General features: G+C 47.5%; 1 protein-coding gene across 1 annotated transcript in view; it reads left to right on the top strand.

The window, feature by feature from the left end:
• Positions 1-8568: 8568 nt before the first annotated feature.
• Positions 8569-13111, top strand: part of Pld (Phospholipase D) — a 170596-nt gene continuing 166053 nt past the window's right edge. Inside the window, exon 1 of the mRNA XM_075675895.1 lies at positions 8569-8868. The gene's annotated coding sequence lies outside the window, so the exon portion shown is untranslated. The remainder of the gene's footprint in view (positions 8869-13111) is intronic.

The following is a 13111-nucleotide window of genomic DNA, read 5'->3' as shown; positions in this document are numbered from 1 at the left end:
CACCTATCGGCGTTACACTAACGATGTATCTGTAACATGGGAACACGGTACAAGCGTGCTGACGGACCTAAATAGCCACTTAAACCGCTTTCGCTCGATTACTATATATACGTTTAGTGCTCACCACTCTCCTAGTCGAATCAACTTCCTAGACATGACGGTCGACATAGAAAATGGAAAACTGAGAACGACACTTTACCGGAAGCCTACGGACAGCCAGCAGTATTTAAAGCACACCAGTCATCACGCACGACACTGCACGTGAGGGACGTTTTGTCGGACAAGCTAAGCGAATAAGAATCTGCAGTAAAGACAGCGGTTATATCACCACCTAAACGACCTTAAAACAACGCTAGCAGAACGAAACTATCCGCAGGTTCCTCTGACTCTGACTTATGACTCCGAGTCAAGATTGAAGAGGCAGTCGGAATTACCTAAGAAACTGCCTACACCAGAATGAGAGACCGCCAGCCTTTATAACAAAATATTTCTAATGCCCTCCCAAACATAAACAACATACTACCCAATATTATCAAATGACGAGGGTTTTAAAAAAGGGCTCCCGGTGGTATCAAGGGGGACCTATCTCCGAAACAGAAACATTAAAGAGATGTTAGTGCACGCAAAAGTCAGCCGACCATCGTTCCCCCCGTAATAAAACATGTTCTTGCCCCAGGTGTAAAATCTGCGGGCACCTTCAAAGTAACATTAAAATTAAGAGCACCGAAATTGCTATACACATGAAGTGAAAACTAGCTTTACTTGTACTATAGTTCCAATGTAATTTATATGCTTGAATGTTTTTTCTGTAATAAACAATATGCCAGTGAAATGGAGCAATCAATAAACGTCGCGTTAAACGGATATCGCGCGGACACCGTTAAAAAAATTCCCAAAGCCGTCGCCGAGCATTTCAACCAACCAGGCCATAACTTTGATGAGCATAAACTCTACATCCTACTTTCAAATTTCCGTTCTGCGCGAGGCAGAAAATACCGAGAATCATACCTCATCCACAAGTTCAAGACATCGGAACCAATAGGCATAGCGGTTCAACAGGATTCGCTATGCTAAATTTCAAACTATAGGCATAAGCGCTTAGTCATATTTAATTGGGTTGCTTAGTTGTCTTTTTCTCACTTCCTTTGGTTCTTTTATTTATATATTTATTCAATTTTCTTTCCACGAACACATTTTCTGCCGCTTTTATTCTGTCAGAGACACGATAGTTCACTGACCTCTAGTGGAGCAGATAACGCGATCTTCACCCTCCCCCCCCCCCCCCCCCCCGTCGTCGTCGTCCAGGCGCCTTCCACGAAAAAAGGAACCTACGGTGACACGTCAACCGGCTGACACACGGCGCTACCTCACATCCCTCCACTGAGGTTGAATAGCACCAGTGGCGTAGCAACAGGGGGGGCCGGGGGGCCGTGGGCCCCGGGTGCAAGGGGGCTAGTGGGGGGGGGGGGTGTCATATACGTGTGAAGACACCCCTCTTTCCGCCGGCTACACCAGTGGAGGGGGGGGGGGAGGGGTGACAAAGAAGACGTATGAGCCCCGGGTGCCAGACGACCTAGCTACGCCACTGAATAGCACACCTTTCTTTTAAATTCTACACCCTCGCCGCTGACAGACCATCAGTCGTTGCCTCTCCCACCCGCCTTACCCCTCTCCCCTTTAGAAGAACCCTTCTGTGCCGAGGAAAGCACATGCCGCCTTGAAGACGAGTCCATTTGTCGAAACGCTGGCTCCTGCTTTTAACTTATTCTGGTTTGGCCCATCGTCTTGAATTTCCAACTCCCGCCTTCCCCGTGTTTTCCATACATGTACAGTCAACAGCACAAATTTACGGGATGCGGTTTTCCCTTCATATGTGAATTCCTGCACTGTTAAGGAATGACACTTCGTATTTACTGAATCACTGTGTAGGGGGCGAAGGCTACTACATGCTGCAACATTTAATTCCAGGCTGTGTGACCACGCTTCGCGAGAATTCAGCTTCTTTGCAGATCCTGCGTCCCGTAAACTTTTGCGGTTTCTGTGCATAAATATATATGGAACCGTCGAGTTGACTGTGAGAGTTCGCCTAGAGTGTCCAATAATTGCTATCGCAGTAAAAATATCTCTTAGCATCCACAGCGTTGCACGTGATGTATGAAACGAAGTATATCCATCTCACAAGTCGTTCAGAGCACTGTGGAAGATGCGTGGCTGTTCAGCCAATAGGAACGCGGAATGCCCATCGAGATGTGTTCCTCCGAGCCGCGTCGACGTAATTCGTGGTGATACGACGTGCATACACAAAGGGCCTAACATGTCTCGTATCGCTGTAACGTATCGTGTACCATGCAAGGAAGAGTAGAGCTCTCCAATCCCACCATTAATGAGGCAGTTACGCCAGGAACTACATTCCGCTGCGCAAGGGCACCCGTGAACGCATCGTACCTTCGGCAGCGCTGCACACGACTTCTGACCAGCCTTAAAAACCTTATGACGAGTGATGCTCATGTCGATAGTAGGCGCATATGATAGACTGAACCAGCTTGTCGCAATTCGAACGATATGAGTTGCTGCATATGTGACTGCAATTGGAGCCAAGTTCACAGTACATATAGGAACTAAATGCTATCCTAATAAACCTCAAAAACTGCTCTGGTCATTGCACACCGCTTCAGTGAGTATATCTGTGTGCGCAGGCTAGTAAATATCCAAGCCAACAATATCAGCAATGACAAAAGGAGCAGCGTACACTTTTTAAAACTAATGTCATTAAGTTAAACAATTAGAAGGCGCGAGACCGGATTTCGGGCTCAGTATTTTCAGGAGGTGCTCTTTGTAGAGGAGGCTGCAAGTTGGGACAGACGAGTGGATACAGCGGAAACCCGCGATGTTACGCGATTCTGAAATGCCCATGCATTTGATTGGCCAATGCCTCCTTTACTAGATGCCAGCCGCGTTGCTCGCTTTCCCATTGCGGCGGCGGTTCCCTTAGTTGAAGTTAGTTCAGCATAAATTCCGTGAGGCGGCGCTCGTTGCCTTTTCAACTTCCGACGGATGTGGCAGCGGCGGCTGAATGCTCCGCCGGCGCTTTATATGCGCGGGCGTCTGTTAGCGAGCGTTATCGCGGGCCTCCGAGATGGCAACAGACGCCATGGTAATCTCAGAGGCCAAAGCACGTGATCTAGGTTGCAGACGTCCGCCACAAGTGGCGCTCGTTGCCTTTTCGCAGAGGAGAGAAAAGGGAGAGGGCCAGGAACCGAGTTTACGGACAACGCGGCTGGCATCTAGTAAAGGAGGCATTGGATTGGCGTACCATTCGACTAAAATTACATGCCGGTAATTTGCTTGCCCTTGTTATTAGTTGCAATCAAGGTGTCGAACCAAAAATATTAGAGCGATAGCTCTACTATTCCTGGTGCAAACCCAGAAAACGCCTGGTTCCGTAAATCTGACCAAGCTCAGCCAAGGTCGAACGGGAACTGCCACTACCGGCGGTTGCTGCGTACGCCGCGTGGGCTCCGATATCTCGAAAGCGATCTGCGATGTGTACAAATTGCGTCGAGTACTCATAGCTTCGTATGCATTGTGTTTTTGATGCATAGTTCGCGTGTTGAAGCGAGTCGCAGCGTGAAGGGGAATTCGCTCGCTGCTGCAGCCGCGCCGAGAAGTGTCTACGTGTTGTCTTGTGGTGCAGTTGTATGCGGCAATTGCTGACGGCGCCGAGCAGCGTCTGTGTCCTTTCTCAAAGCAAGCAAAACTGTGATATAGCTCGACAACATATGGCTATGCCTGCTGATCTATACGTTAAAACGACGATGGAATTTTTACTCGCACGAACAAATGCTAAAACGCGCAACTGTCATGTTATACAGGCAGTACAAAGGTTAACTGTTTTTTTTTCACCGTCTTTTTGTTAGGTCTGTAAGATTTGGAGTCGGGCTCATAGGACGATCGGAGGAACTTGGGGCGACAGGGCTAGGTGAGCAGGATTTATTTCCAGTATTTACATTTGAACATGGGATACATTTACACAGTCTAGCGAGACTCCCAAATGGAGCCCGCAAGACGAAGCATACAGCAAACGAGCACACAGCTCACGAGTACATTGACGAGCACAGAGCACGACGACGAGCACCCTCTAGCCGCCGACAACAGCTGGTTTTATCCTCTTTGTGTTCCCTAGATCCCTAGGTGAGGCAAAACGTTCGACGTCAGCGTAAACAAGCCGCCTCTTTCGGGACGTTTTACCTCTCTGCGGGACGTTTTACAAACACACACACGCGCACACAGGTTTCAGTGGCCCCTCCGCGGGCAGACGACCTTTGCAGCGCAGTCGTCGTGTTGTCCATTGTCCTGCGTCCCCGCAGCCAGGTGGTCCCGCCCGAACCCAGCCGGCGCCTCTGAATTCCAGAGCTGCCGCAGTCCGCAGTTCTCCAAAGGACGTTCACGGTTGGTTAGCGCTGTCCTCGCTGGTTCTCTGAAGGGCGCCCCCACCACGGGTGGATCGAAACACGTGCAGCGGGCACGTTGCCACCCCGGCCCGACATTCCTAACAGGTCACACACATACATGATTTCCATTTATGCAGCTCGAAATCAACAATAACAGTTTTGCTGATAATGTTCTGGAGATCATGAAATCAGCTACTGGTGGGCTTCGCTGCTTGCAATGACGAATGACATTGTTAGGGCGACAGCAAGAGATTTCTTACATTTCTTGCCAGTTTTTGTTAAGAAAAAGATCATATATACAATATGCGTGAGTATGCGCACAGGTTTCCACGTCTTCGCCCGACATGTAGCTCAACACGGGACAGCCGGCACAGTACACATGCCGAGTCAACGTATACGTCAAGATATACGTCTAGCAATCTGACTAGGTTGCCTGCTGTCTTCCATACGGAATTACGCAATGAAACGACAAAGGCTACCTCAATAATCCAACAAAAGTTAGGTTTAATGAACCGAATTCGTTTTTTCGGGATTTTCTGCAGCTTTTTGTGAATAAATTCTTTTCTCTTTTCTTTTTGTCGCCCGTTTTCCTAGTCGAATGGGAGTTTTCGTAGAGGAACGCCAGCTGGCTGTGTTTGGATAAGTGGATTCAGAGGGGTGTCCCCACTTTATATACTATAAAGGAATTTTTATTTTTTCTATATGGCACTGCGAAAGCGCTCACCTTGAAACTAAGCTCATTCTTTCAGCGCACGCCTTTGTTTCAGCATGAAAAAAATAATCTTAGCTTGGACAAGGTAGAAGGTGCGGCTTATGCAATTGCGCGATGATCTTATATGAGACAGCCTAAAAGAAATGTGTAACATTTTCTGTGATTTCGTACGTTTTGTACCTACTTTACGTAACTTTGTTAGTGGAAATAAAATAGATTCAGCTGTCCGCGCAAGCCCACAACCCGAATAAACAAGTGGAAAAACTTGACTCTTGAATACGAAGTTTAAAAATATGGCAGTTGCTTAGCTCGGCTATGCCAGGATATACGTAAAGAAAGCTAAGGCATATGATGGTTAGCCTTGGTTAATCTTGATTGCAATTCCAGGTTAGTCTGGTTGTCTAGCTATTTTGCGGCGTTTAGCCAGTCGTTCGGCGCACTGTTCGTCTGTTTCCTGGCCAATTCGTTTCCTCTTCAACTTGTTCCGATGTCGATTCTAGGCCTCCTCCTGCTTATCAGAATTGTCGCCGTCCTCACTGCCACCTCAACTGTGGCTGCGGCGCACGCGAGCTCTCCTTTTCAATCCTCCGGCATGTGATCAGGCATGCCACGCAGCTGGCGAAGCGAGCGGAGGCGAACGCAACGACGAGGAACGCGGTGTGACATGTGCCTCCTCGGACCACGGCCAAGGCGAAATCGCAAGTTCGCGGCCAATGAAGCTTTCACTTTATAATATGGGCCTATTCGGGCTATCATTCGATGTTATTTTACCGTGAGCTTTTTTTTTTTTGAAATCCTTGTCTCTGCATACTTTGCTGCATCCTAAACGCGCAGCAAAGTGTATTATTTAGTCCTTCCTTAAGTCCCTAAGTTCCATTATTATTAATTTTGGTCCCAAAGTTTCATAAATCGCATAACGTCAACAATTTTAGTTTTCGCGAATGATTTAAAATATACAGTGGCCTCCGATTACGCTCAAACTTCCTCAGGATTATCTCCTGCCATTGGTTATCTGTAGCACACGAAACATGTTGCATTATTTTGTTCTGAGTACAAAAGAAAGCAATGAGTATTGTTACATAGGCAGTGGTGTTCGGTGCCCCGACTGGGCTGTATTACAATATTCGCCGTAGAGGGAGAATTAATTGTAACTAAGCGGGACAGCGGCCATCTTAAGCCTCGTTCTGATTCTGACGAAGTCGGCAATGTACAGACAGCTTCGCGAAGACATCATCGGTCAAAAGACAATGCGGGCGTCTTTGCCAAATGTTGCTATTGTGCGAAGCTTCGTGACTTTGACGGAGGTGCATTTGTCAGTGCATGCTTCGGCTGTCATTGCTTATTCTCGCGTTAAAAGACGGCACAACGTTCATACGTTTACTGCTGCAAACAGCGCGATAAATGGGACCGAGATTAAGAGGATACCTTAACTGGGGACCCAACTCGGACGCCGCCTATTGAAATACGCGTTAAATGCAGACGTGCCACTTATATGATATAACTCACGGACCAATTTTAATGACAGTTGTTGCATTTGAGAGAGAAGGATAAATTATCGTCACTCTCGTAAACGGGATTTTGATTTCGGGCCCGAATTATTTTACGAAAATTGCCGAAAATTGGTGAGGTTGAAAAAAATGAAGCACGAAGTTAACAAATCCGTAACTCTGTAGCGAAAAAAGATATCGCTGTTCTGTAAACTGAATCCGCTATAACATCCAAAATGGAGAAATTTAATTCTTACGTTAACTTGTACAGTCTTTACAAGGTTTTCGCATCGTCCTACTCATATATTAGGGGTGTTCTTAGGAGCCATGTATAATGCATCGACTTTGTCCACTTTAGATGTACTATTAAATGAGATTCACAGAATGGTGATATAATTTTTCATTTCCGAGTTACACAGTTCTAAACATGATAGTTTCGCTTTCTGAAAATGTTTGATGCTTAACAATATTTATTTAAAATATCGATGGCCTAAATAAAAAATTACCGACGATTACGTTACTTCCTAATGCGAAATTTGAGCGCAGCAAATAAGCTGTTTCACCTTTTCGATAGATTGAGGGAAAGAAATCGAGCAACACATGTATGCGCTATCACAGAATTTTTTTTAATTTTTCACACGTATTCCTTTAACAAAGACTCCACTAACAGTTCTTGACAGTCATGAAGGAAGCTTTGTGGTCGGAGAAATAGACTGATATATGTTCGACTTGGTACACCAATGCTTGATTCTCAAAGACGAGATGTATACAAGTGCCTCGCGAGGTTGTCACAGCCGTGGGACGCGTTACGAGCGAGAGGAACGGCATGTTCTCCCGCATAAGTGTTAGGAAATTGCTGTTTGTCTTTATGTCAAGCCGCCACCGATCTGGCTCTCTGATTGCCACCGCACAGGGCGAACGGCAGCGGCAATTTCGGCTCGGGCGGTGCACATATACAGATCCGCCGCCACCGATCTGGCTCTCTGATTGCCACCGCACAGGGGTTGCATTGGAGGAGGAGCGAAGAAAGGAATTAAGTTCGAGCCGGCGCTTTGACAACCGGAGACTCGCAGGAAGAGGGGGGAGGGGGGCGGCGTGTACACCCAGCGGCAAACGATGGGGGCAGAAGCGCGCGCAGCAAGCGGACAACACGATAAAGGGAGGAGGGAAGAGATAGCAGCGACTGACTGATGCCGCTGACGCCGACAGTGAGTCAACCCCAGCTGCGGAGTTGGTTTCAGGGACAACGAATAACCGGCGCGTCGGCAACTGAAGAGCACCCTATCCGCCACACAAGAACAGGGGGGGGGGGACCCTTTCCTCCTCTTTCTGCATGGCGGCGACGGTGTTCTATGCAGTCACGTTATCTTGACTCTCTAGCGGCGTCAGCGGCATCCAGCGGTATCAGTCGGTCGCTGCTAGCGCTGGGGGGATGAAAGGGGGGCGGAGCTGGTTACGAGGCCGACGACGACGCGAAACCCAGGAACGGACGCCAAAGAGCTGCGCTCTAAAAATTGGCTTCTCGCAGCCATAATATTATAACTTTTCTTTTTCATGTAACAAACTTGATCAAATTTGGTGCTGCGGTTGCCGAGAAAAACGATTTCTCCGTCCTGATTCCCTTTCCCTGTTTACCATCTTTTGCGCTGTTTGCAATAGTATGCGTTTTGTACCAAAAAGTCCGGCTAACCATTATTTTACGTACGTACGTTTATTTCCATGGTACAGCAGAACAACTAGACACGAAACGCTGAGATCGTGCGTCTCGAGATCGTAATTCGCGCTTTCGTATCGGCTGTCTGGTAGCTCCGACAGATGGCGGCACCAAACTGACATGGGCGCGCCGTTTCGTTTTCGAGAAATCCGTTTCGAGCCACAATCCGCGCTCGAAGCCGCGCCGAGTCTCGTTCCGTGTCGTTCGGACCGCGGTGTGTAGTTTGTTTATGGGCGTGTGTGCGTGCCAGCGTGCGCAAGCCGTGTGTATCCGACGGGCTCGGTGTTGACGCCAGCCGCTGGCTAGCGCGCTCCACATTGAGACAGCAAGTGCCTGCGAGGGTGTGTGACAGAGAGCGAAAGAGACTCGGCCGATTCAGCGCTCGGCCTTGACTAACCGTCCGGAATCCAGCGTCGTATGGCCGCTGCGGATCTCCCGACGGCTCGGAAACGCATGGAGGAAGTTTCGACGAGGTGACACGGCTTTGATCCAGTCGCTGGTCGGGTACGTTGATCCTCCTCCCGAGTTTACCGAAAGCTATGGGGACAGCTGTTTTCCGTGGTTTCGGGCTGATCGAATGGCCCTGTTCGCGAAGTCGCTTTGAAAACAGCGCGCCCTTCCACACGCTGAATGCGGCGCGCTGGGTTGGGTGCGTAACTTCGATTTCGCCCCCCCCCCCCCGGTGGGGGGGGAGAGGGCATGATCTCCGGCTTGTGTGAATCGTAACACTCGGAATAACGAACGGTGTCGCTTGTTTCGACCGTCTTGCGTTTGGAATCGAGACAGAAGGAGGTACCGCGCGTGTGTGTGTCTGACTTGTTATCTTCGAGGTAACGACTTTGCCGCATAATTGTCTTAATTGTGCGCCGTGTTACCCGGATTCTCGGCGTATGCGCGAAACGCGAACGAAAGGTACGCACCGGTAGGCGAGGCATTTTATCGTCGAGGAAATCCGCACGCTCCCATTCCCGGCGAGTTGCCTGAAGCGCATCCTTGCCTGCTTTGTGCGCCGATCTGTGCTTGTTAACTGGTCGCGTTGAAGGGTATCGAACAGCGCAGTGAGGACAGCAGTGTCCTGTGACGAATTGGTGTTCTTATGCTTTCTGCGTAGATTGTCTTTCCTGTATATTGCAGTTGATGCGCAATAAAGACTGTAGACAGACATGTCTGTCGTCTGCACCGTCTTTTGTGCTGTTCGATTTCCTTAAACTTGCCTTCTTTGTTTGTTTTCGTTTCGTATCTATTCTTATATGCAAAAAAAAAAAAAAAGGAGTGCAGCTGTCTTTTCCCCTCTCGAGTTTTGCACGTGCCGGGCGACAGGACCTGCGCGCCGGCTTCGAAATTTGCAAGGAAAAGCGCTTTTTTTGCCGTCGCCTTAACAAGAACGACAATGTTGTCGCAACAGCTGGGAAGCGCAGCTACACACAGGCGAGAAAGAATTGCCTTTCTTTTTTTTTTTCTCGTGTCGCTATTGTGTCCTTCTAGGAGTGTGTTCGTGTTAAATCTATTCTCTCCAGTGCCAACGCGATGTTGTCTGGCGAGGATTATCGTGCGCGAAAAGCGTTCGCGAAGCCTGGGAACGTGGTTGTCGGGGTTATATAGCGGAGCAGGCTACGTTCTCGTCGTGCCACCTCAAGAGTTTGACGATGTTTGTTATTTGGATTTATTTATTATTCCCCCACGAAGTCGTGGCGGCGGCGGCGGCGTGCCGAAAGTTGTTGCGCTTTCAAGGTCGACTCCCGCGCGACGTTCTTATGCGTCACGTTGTAAGCTTCCTCCCGCTCGTCTAAGATCATAGCTGTTCATGGCTTGGTTGCGCAAGAAAAAAAAAAAAAAAGAGACAGGAAGAAAGAATCGCATATGAGTGCAATCCTCTGCGCAGTTCGTTTGGAATTTCAGCGTGTACAAACATTTATCTGGGTGGCCTTTACGTGTAATCCTACATGTTCTTCAGCGCACTCGTAATACATCGTTCGCTTTTAGTGTTTTCTCACGTAGCAGACGGCATCTTGATTTGCAGAAGTCTGCGGAAAGGCTGAATGTAGAGGCGAACAAAAGAAAAATGGCAGTTTTATTTCACTCGATTTGATCTATCTGCGCCTCGAATGTGTGAGTTATAAATTTCAATCTGTCATCGTAACGTGATGCTGCAAGAAGTTGAAAGGGCCCCCAACAACGTGGTGTTACTAACTCGACTACCATATAGTGACAGAAAAAAAAAAAAAACTGCTGTGAGACGGAAATGGACATCACTTTGTCGAAAAAAAAAAAACAAGGAAATGTTTTCCTTTTTATTGTTGTGCGCAGTTTAATATACAAGGTGCACCTTTAAAGCAAAGGACAGGGCAAGCGAATGGCAAACACATTCGCTTGTCCCGCCTTTTGCACTGTTCGCTTGAAGGATGTTACCTTACCAACTAGCTTGGATTGGGACCTTAACGTAAATACTACGAATACAGTTAAGAAACTTTAGTTTTTTTTTATTTCTGTGTTTGCATGCGCCCTTGAACGGGAATTGTTAAAATGCGCTCACATCGACGTGTTCTACGAACGATACGTTGACCACTTTGCCGCGACGTGTGTTATGCGGGCCGGGAAGGTCGCTCTGTAAACAGAGAATTCGTTCCCGGGGTCTTGATTGAAATTCGGGACAGCCTAGCTACCGTCACGCCTGGAAACGGCAATTCAAACTTTGAAACAGAAGACCGCAGGCATAGAGCTCGCCAGGCACGGTCGTGGTATATATAGCGCGAAAAACGGCGGTGCCATTAAGGTGTCCGCGCCACTTTACATATGCTACTTTCTCTTTCTTTATGGGCTGTGAGACGCGGGAAGTCTGGCCACTGAAAGGAGCGACTTTCCCAAAATCCTAATAGTCAAGAACGAAAAAAATGTGCAATGAAATTACGAGGCGCTGTTCAAGCAACTCTGTAACTTTTTTTTTTTTGTTGTTGTTCTGCAATATAGGACATACTCATGCTTACGCGTTTCCTTACGATTATGTATTTCCCTGGCACTTGTATCCGTGTTAGCGAGTGTTGTGCAGCGCTTGGAATGTGTCACTCAAAAGGGACCTCATTTGCACCTGCCCGCGAAATGTTCAATTTTATAAACATCTACATCTGCTAAATGCGTTTAGTATAATAAATGACGTCACTGTGTGCGTGTCTGTGCGTGCGTGTGCCTGTGTTTTCTAATCGGTGCTTCCGGTACGGCAACAGTTTTTAACACACGTATCGTGTCGTGAAGCGAAGTATAACTGGCGCCTCCTATAGGCACCAAAAAAAGCTCCCTTACCTCGCATAGCGCGACGTGTCATATTTTTTTTTTTATACGTGTAATATGACACCTCCAAACTTCGATAAAAGCGCCCGCAAGTTAATGCGAAGCTCATAATGTTTTTTTTTTTAAATTTCATATTCTGGAGCAAGCTTTCAATTGTAGGTAGTTCGGAAAGCCATCTACTAACCGCTTAATTACTGCGCTAATAACGTTTTACTCTAACACGTTTAGTCGTTCTCGCGTGTGTGTGTGTGTGTGTGTGTGTGTTTACGAATTCGCTACTCTCTGGGGCCCAGAAATAAAACTTGAACTGATTTTGTTTCATGCGGAATAGAGTTTGTGCTCTGTGCCGTGAAGTGCAGTTGGTAAAAAAGATAGCCCTTGGATCGCTGAGAAAAACAGAGAGCTAGAGCAAGAAATGGTGTTACCACTTGGGTTAGTTGGTTGAACATCGACATACTGAACAAAGAAAAGGACACACACCAGGACTACATAGGAAGACCAATACGCGGTCGCTCGTTTTTCTCGTGCATATTTCCAAAAAATTGAAATATACATGAGAAAAAAGCAGGAAGCAAGGAAGATAGCCAACGTAAAAAAAAAAGTAATGCTGGCTTCGAGTTATCCGGCACCAAATGAGGAAACAAGTGCGACCGGCCAGCAGCTATCACAAACTGCATCTATAACATGGGCAACCTGAAGGAACTTGTCAGAAAAGCAAAAGTAGCAAAAGAACACACACGCGCGCGCACAGACACAAGAAAGGTGTAAGGACAACAGACGACACGTTTAAACAACCCATATGTAAACACTTAGACTACAAATAAGAGAAACGTTTATATGAGTACAGCAACAACACAAGCATGAAGGACGAGTAACGTGGGAGAACTGAGCGCTCAAGTTAAAAGCGCACTTACACGGCCCAAGCGACCACTATTGGAAGTGAGTCAGACAGGAAAACACAAAGCAGCCGTCTGCTATCGGTTGTAGCTTCCTTTTGTTTCGCATTCTGTATGAGACAAGGTATCAGGAGAAAAATTAAAAAAAGACAGGAATGAGAGGCGTTTCCCTTTGTCGTCTGGAAGTCTCGAACGATATGTTTATCTCCCGCCTCGACTCGGCCTGTCTCTCGCATTGTGCGCTCCTGACCTCGGTAAGCCTACATTTCTTGAAGCTTAATGAAATTTCTCCTGCCATTACGCTGAAGCTACAATGTGTTCGAGAAGTATATGTACGCGAAAGAAGTTGTGCAGATGCGACGCACATTTTGGAATCCACGCGAAGCGAATTCTTTCGCGTAGCTGTCGATGCAGTGCTTCGCATTTGTCCATCTCATTCCCTGCGTCTCTTGGTGTGTATGCGAAACTGGTGCGCTACAAGCAGTGTGACATCTGATAACTGTGCTGGCTTGTACTTATTAATTTGTTCTTGTTTATTGTAAATGTACCAGCCGCTTCCTGGTCTG

Source organism: Dermacentor variabilis, chromosome 11, assembly GCF_050947875.1.
Source record: "Dermacentor variabilis isolate Ectoservices chromosome 11, ASM5094787v1, whole genome shotgun sequence".
Taxonomy (NCBI): domain Eukaryota; kingdom Metazoa; phylum Arthropoda; class Arachnida; order Ixodida; family Ixodidae; genus Dermacentor; species Dermacentor variabilis.
Note: the sequence above shows the minus strand (reverse complement) of the source record. Positions and strands in the feature narration are given on the sequence as shown.